Consider the following 6766-nt stretch of genomic DNA (forward strand, 5'->3'; position numbering starts at 1 on the left):
ATACCGAATGGCTGAGAAACACCTGAAAAAATGTTCAACATCCTTAGTCATCAGGGAAATGCAAATCAAAACAACCCTGAGATTCCATCTCACACCAGTTAGAATGGCTAAGATTAAAAATTCAGGTGACAGCAGATGCTGGCAAGGTTGTGGAGAAATAGGAACACTCCTCCATTGCTGGTGGATTTGCAAGCTTGTACAACCACTCTGGAAATCAGTCTGGCGGTTCCTCAGAAAATTGGACATAGTACTACNGGAGGACCCAACAATACCTCTTCTGCATGTCTGCATGTTTTGCACTGTCACTAGAAAGACCATTCCTTTCTGGCAGTAGAGACCACTAAGTTCTGTTTCTCTAGAGAACCAAGATACTCATAACTTATTTCTAGTAAAAGAAAATAAAACCTAACCACATACTGTAACTGTTTACATATTTATTCTGTTAGTCTATGTCTTTTTATTGATGAACTGAGACACTAAGAAAAGTGATTGTTGCTTCCTGCTATTTTGGTTCTTAGAGGTGGAATTATGTTTGTGTGGCTATCTTCTTTTGGATTTGTTAAAAGAAGATTACTTTCCTCCTTTGTCTAGGATATAGTTTCCCACTTTTTGTTGGAGTTTACCAATCCTATATTAGATAGAGAGCTAATATCCAATATATAGAAAGATCTCAAGAAGTTAGACTCCACAGAACCAAATAACACTATTTAATAATGGGCGAGAGAGTAAACAAAGAAATCTCAATGGAGGATTATTGAATGGCCAAGAAGCACTTAAAGAAATGTTCAACAACCTTAGTCATCAGGGAAATGCAAATCAAAATAAACCTGAGATTCCACATCACACCAGTCAGAATGGCTGAGAACAAAAACTCAGGTGAAAGCATATGTTGGCATTTCCTCAGAAAACTGGATGTAGTACTGCCTGAGGTACCAGCTATACCACTCCTGGGCATATATATATGTAACAAAGACTCCACTATATTCTTAGCAGCCTTATTTATAATAGCCAGATGCTGGAAAGAACCCAGATGTCCTTCACCAGAAGAATGGCTACTGAAAATGCAGTACATTTACTCAGTGGAGTACTACTCAGCTATTAAGAACAATGAATTCCTGAAAATCTTAGGCAAAAATGGAACTAGAAAATATCATCTTGAATGAGTAACCCAATCATAAAAGAACACACAAGGCTAAGAAAAACCAAAGTGTGAATGCTTCACTCCTTAGAAGGGGGACCAAAATACTCACTGGAGGAAATACGGAGACAAAGTGTTGAGCAGAGACTGAAGGAATGGCCTACCTGGGGATCCATCCCATATACAGATACCAAATCCAGACACTATTGTGGATGCCAACAAGTACTTGCTGTCAGGAATGTGATAAGACTGTCTCCTGAGAAGATCTGCCACATCCTGGCAAATACAGAGGCAGATGCTCAGAGTCAATCATTGGACTGAGCATGGGGTTCCTAATGGAGGAGTTTGAGAAAGGAGTGAAAAAGCTGAAGGAGTTTGCAACCCATGCGGAAAACAACAATACCAACCAACCAGAACCCACAGATCTCCCAGATCTCACCAACCAAAGAGTACTCATGGAGGGTTCCATGCCTCCAGCTGCATATGTAGCAGAGGATGGCCTTGTCAAGCATCAGTGGAAGGAGAGACCATTGGTCCTGTTAAGTTTAGATGCCACAGTATAAGAGACTGCTAGGGCTGGGAGACATGAGTGGGTGGCTGGTTGGATGAATACCATCATAGAAGCATGGAGAGGTGGGGGGATGAAATAGTGGGTTTCCAGAGGGAAAACAAGCAAAGGGGATAGCATTTGAAATGTAAATGAAGAAAATACCCAATAAAAATAGTATGTAAATCCATAAATGATAGCATACAAGCTGCTGAATCAACAATTTCTTGGACAGGGTCCCTTCGGGCCTTCATCCTCAGCCAGAAGGCAGAGTTGAGTTCCAGACCTCTGTGTACCTTCCCCACCAGAGGAGAGTTGGCCTCTAGGGAAGGCTCTGACCCCAGGATGCATGTGTGTTCCCCATCTTGTATCCCTGGTCCCTCAGAAAGCAGTCTACACAGGAGAGCACATGGTCCATAGAAGCATCAGAGCTTCTTGGACAGGGTCCCTTCAGGCCTTCCTCTTCAGTCAGAAGTCTGGATACACCAACAAATCCTAAAAAGCAAGATTTAGATTTATATTCATATCTCCTGATGCTGGCAAAGGATTTTAAGTAGGGCATTAATAACTCAATTAAAGAAATAAAGGATAACACTGCTAAATAGGTAGAAGTCCTTAAAGAGAAAACACAAAAAGTCCCTTAAAGAATTATGAGAAAATACTGCTAAAGAGTAAGAAGTCCTTAAAGAGGAAACACAAAAATCCCTTAAAGAATTACAGGAAAATACAAACAAACAGGTGATAGAATTGAACAAAACCATCCATGATCAAAAAATAGAAGTAGAAACAATAAAGGAAACCCAAAGAGAGATAAGTCTGGAGATATAAATCCTAGGAAAGAAATCAGGAACCATAGATGTGAGCATCAGCAACAGACTACAAGAGATGGAAGAGAGAATCTCAGGTGCAGAAGATTCCATAGAAAACAGACACAACAATCAAAGAAAATGTAAAATGCAAAAAGAACCTAACTCAAAACATCCAAGAAATCCAGGACACAATGAGAAGACCAAACCTAAGGATAATAGGTATAGATGAGAATGAAGATTTTCAAATTAAAGGGCCAGTAAATATCTTCAACAAAATTATATAAGAAAACTTCCCTAATATAAAGAAAGTGATGCCAATGAACATACAAGAAACCTAAAGAACTCCAAATAGACTGGACCAGAAAAGAAATTCCTCCCTACACATAATAATCAGAACAACAAATGCACTAAATAAAGATACAATATTAAAAGCAGTAAGGGAAAAACGTCAAGTAACATATAAAGGAAGACCAATCAGAATTACACCTGACTTCTCACCAATGACTATGGAAGCTAGAAGAACCTGGGCAGATGTCACACAGACGCTGGTGGGAAGAATTTGCTTCTTTTGGATGCTTTCTTAAAGAATTGTCCTCCTTGATTTCAGTGACACTAGCTTTGTGTCTTTCAGAGACTCCCGCATTAAACTTCTATTTATAACTTACCATATTCTTGGAATTCTAACCAACTGCCCCAATTTCTCTAGCCTATAAGACTTTAAATTAAAAATGTTACATAATAAATCCTCCTCAATCCTCTCAAACTATGTAACTTAATTTCATGATCCATGCTGTCTCAACCAAAGGAGCATGGGGAAATAGCCAGGGCAGAGAAACAGAAATTCACACTATTTAATATCTCACAGTCAGCTATCAGATGGGACACAGGACCCCCAATAGAGGAGCTAGAGAATGTACTCAAGGATCTGAAAGGGTCTCCAACCCTATAGGTGGAACAACAATATGAACTAATCAGTACTCCCAGAGATCGTGTCTCTAGCTTCATATGTAGCAGAATATGGCCAAGTCAGCTATCATTGGGAAGAGAGGCCCCTTGGTCTTGCAAACTTTATATGCCTCAGTACAGGGGAGCACCAGGACCAAGAAGTGGGAGTATGTGGGTAGGGGAGCAGGGCGGGAGGGTATAGGGGACTTTGGGGGTAGCATTTGAAATGTAAATGAAGTAAATACCTAATAAAAATTGGAAAAACAAATATCTGTAATATCTATGATCTTTATCTACTCTTCTCAATTGTTCAAAAATTACTATTTAATCATCCTTTGTGACTCTTACTAGACAGAAAGCAGATACACTGTTAAGGGCTTAAGGTAGATAAGATGCCACCTAAAGTATGTGAGGAAGTAACTACTTAGAAAGATATCAACAGCACCCCCGTGAATATTAATTTTTCATCAGTGTCATTACATATACTTTAAGCACCATTAGTGACATTGTTGGAAAGTATGTGAGGAAGTAACTACTTAGAAAGATATCAACAGCACCCCCGTGAATATTAATTTTTCATCAGTGTCATTACATATACTTTAAGCACCATTAGTGACATTGTTGGAAAGTATGTGAGGAAGTAACTACTTAGAAAGATATCAACAGCACCCCCGTGAATATTAATTTTTCATCAGTGTCATTACATATACTTTAAGCACCATTAGTGACATTGTTGGAAAGTATGTGAGGAAGTAACTACTTAGAAAGATATCAACAGCACCCCCGTGAATATTAATTTTTCATCAGTGTCATTACATATACTTTAAGCACCATTAGTGACATTGTTGGCCTGAAGATTATCTGAAAAGTAGTTTTCCACATTTTAAAAGTAAATTCCAAGTTCATGTCAATTGTAAATAAAAGCTTTGTAACATTATTTCAGAAGCATTTAAAAAATACCCAACCTCTACTATAATATACACTAGTCAGCTCAAATATTGGACTTGCTCATCAAAAAGCTGACACATTCCAGAAGTTTTGTCAAGGTTATTAATCCCTATTATACTTTTCTTTTAATTTTAGTTCTGCATAATTATATGTTAGTCAGAAAGGTCAGAGTGTATTAATTCCTATCTCATCCAGAAGATAGTCAACCCTCCCATCTAAATATGTTTTCATATGCATCATGTTTCTTTTTTTCCTTCTGAAGTCCTGCTATTGTACAGATGTTGTAAAATAGAATTTTTCTCCTTATCAAAGGAGGTGTTCAGACTCGTCCAGTGAAGCTCCCTGGAGTCTTTGTCAAAGGTAATATCTATCGCTTGATCCATTTGTAAAGCAGATTATTACTGGTTAACCATGTTCTTTCAAAATCAGAATAGTGATTAATTTGTTGCTTTCTTCTTTAAAATTAAAGTGTTAGAACACACAGAATAATCCTCAAAAAAAAAAAAAAGAGTACTTATCCAGCCTCAATAACTTTCAAATCTACTAATTTTTAACTGGATACCTGACAATTTCCATGAAAGACATTAAAACTAGCTAGCAAGCAATTTTAGTAAAAAGACATATTAAAAATATAATTATCTTAAAAGAAAATCTTGGAAATAATCACTTTCTTTTCTCAGATGTTTGAACAAGATGAGAACTATACCAAGGCTGTGTGAATATATAGCTTGTCCAGACCATTTTTCTCTTTTCTAACTATCCTTAGACCCAGGCCTGAAGGCTTGCAGCTTCTGGACAATCTAATCCTTCTACCTGACTGGTTCAATCAGATATTTCTCTGCTTTTTTTTTCTGAATGGTTGTGTTTGACTTCATCCTAACTTTGGCAATATGTTCCAGTCTTCTAGCTTCCTCTCATTTTCTGGCTTGTTCTCTTGTCACCTGTGTCTAGCTTGTTTTCTCTATTACTCGTCTTTGTCAAACAATCCTGCAAACATTCCCACTGTTTTTCCTACACAGATCTTAAGTAACCTCTGCTTCATGTGTTGTTCACATGAAAGGAGGGCATGTCCTATCTCTGACTCATTGTGTCAAATTTTCCTCTGATTCATCATTTTGTTTGCCCCTCACTTAGATATCACTTTCAAATACGACTGCTTCCTTCTGTGATCTAACCTTAACTCCACTGTTAGGAATGAAAATGCATTAAAGGCATGTCTAAAGTTTGACAAGATCATACATAACTCAAAGCATTCCTGCATAACAGCAAGATCACATAGTCCTACAAGGTCTTCAGAGTGATCCTTTTCCAAAATACTCACATTGCTGGATTAAATTCATCTACCACCTCCTTAATTTTTAAAGCCTTTATATATTAATTTGCCACTATCACATATTATATACTTTTGTCATTTCAGCCATTTTGCTAGTCTATTATATGTGAAATGACATTTCTTGTAAAAGAGACCAAAACTACAAAATTATGCTGCTTTCCATTGAGGTACAACTAGTCTATTGTTATATGTAGGTGATGTCCAGATCACTAAAAACTAAGACAAAAGATGCTGTAACAATCTGATGTGTGCTTGGCTTTTAGCCATGAGAATGAAATAAGAATCATATATAGTGATATCCAATTCCAATTTAGTAATAAGCTTATTTATCATTGAAAAGGAGACTGTAGATACCCATGCTTGTGTGTGCTGGTTGTCTGTTTTCTCAAGAAAATTAGGTAGATATTATAATGAAAGAAATGGGCATGAGGGAGATAGTGATTTATGCACATAGCTCATTGGGCTTGATATAACTATTTACTAAGCAGTAAAGAAGGAGGCTTATTAATTCCAAATGTATGTGGAGAAAGATAATCAACATCAATCATCATGAACAAATTAGTTCAAGCAAAAGTATTCTCCTACATGTATAGTCTCTCTGTAAAAGTAGGGTTAAAAAATTGATATTGGATGTAGGTAAGATAATGTTTTGTAACTCAGGGGTAAAAGTTTTTGTTTTTGTTTTTGTTTTTTTATGGGAAATTTGGCAGGCAAAGAGATGTACTCAGGAACATAGAAACTTTGTGATCAAAGACATGGGTATAATGTTGTCATAAAAAGGTAGTCATAACAGCAAGTTTTAATAAGAAGAGGTCATACTAATAACCTTTTGGAACAAAGCCATAGTTGCTTGTCCTGGAACAGGCAGTACAAAACCGTCTGTAGTTAAGGTATAGGTGGGGCAGAGCCAATTCTTGAGAATAAGGCAGTCAAAAACAGGAATAAATCTATAGTTTGTCTTGACTATAAGTTTTAACTCTAAGGAAGGGGTACTATGTTTACTTAGCATGACAGTAAGTTCCTCTCCCTCTCCCTCTCCCTCTCCC

The sequence above is a fragment of the Mus pahari genome, chromosome 3 (assembly GCF_900095145.1).
Source record: "Mus pahari chromosome 3, PAHARI_EIJ_v1.1, whole genome shotgun sequence".
Taxonomy (NCBI): Eukaryota; Metazoa; Chordata; class Mammalia; order Rodentia; family Muridae; genus Mus; species Mus pahari.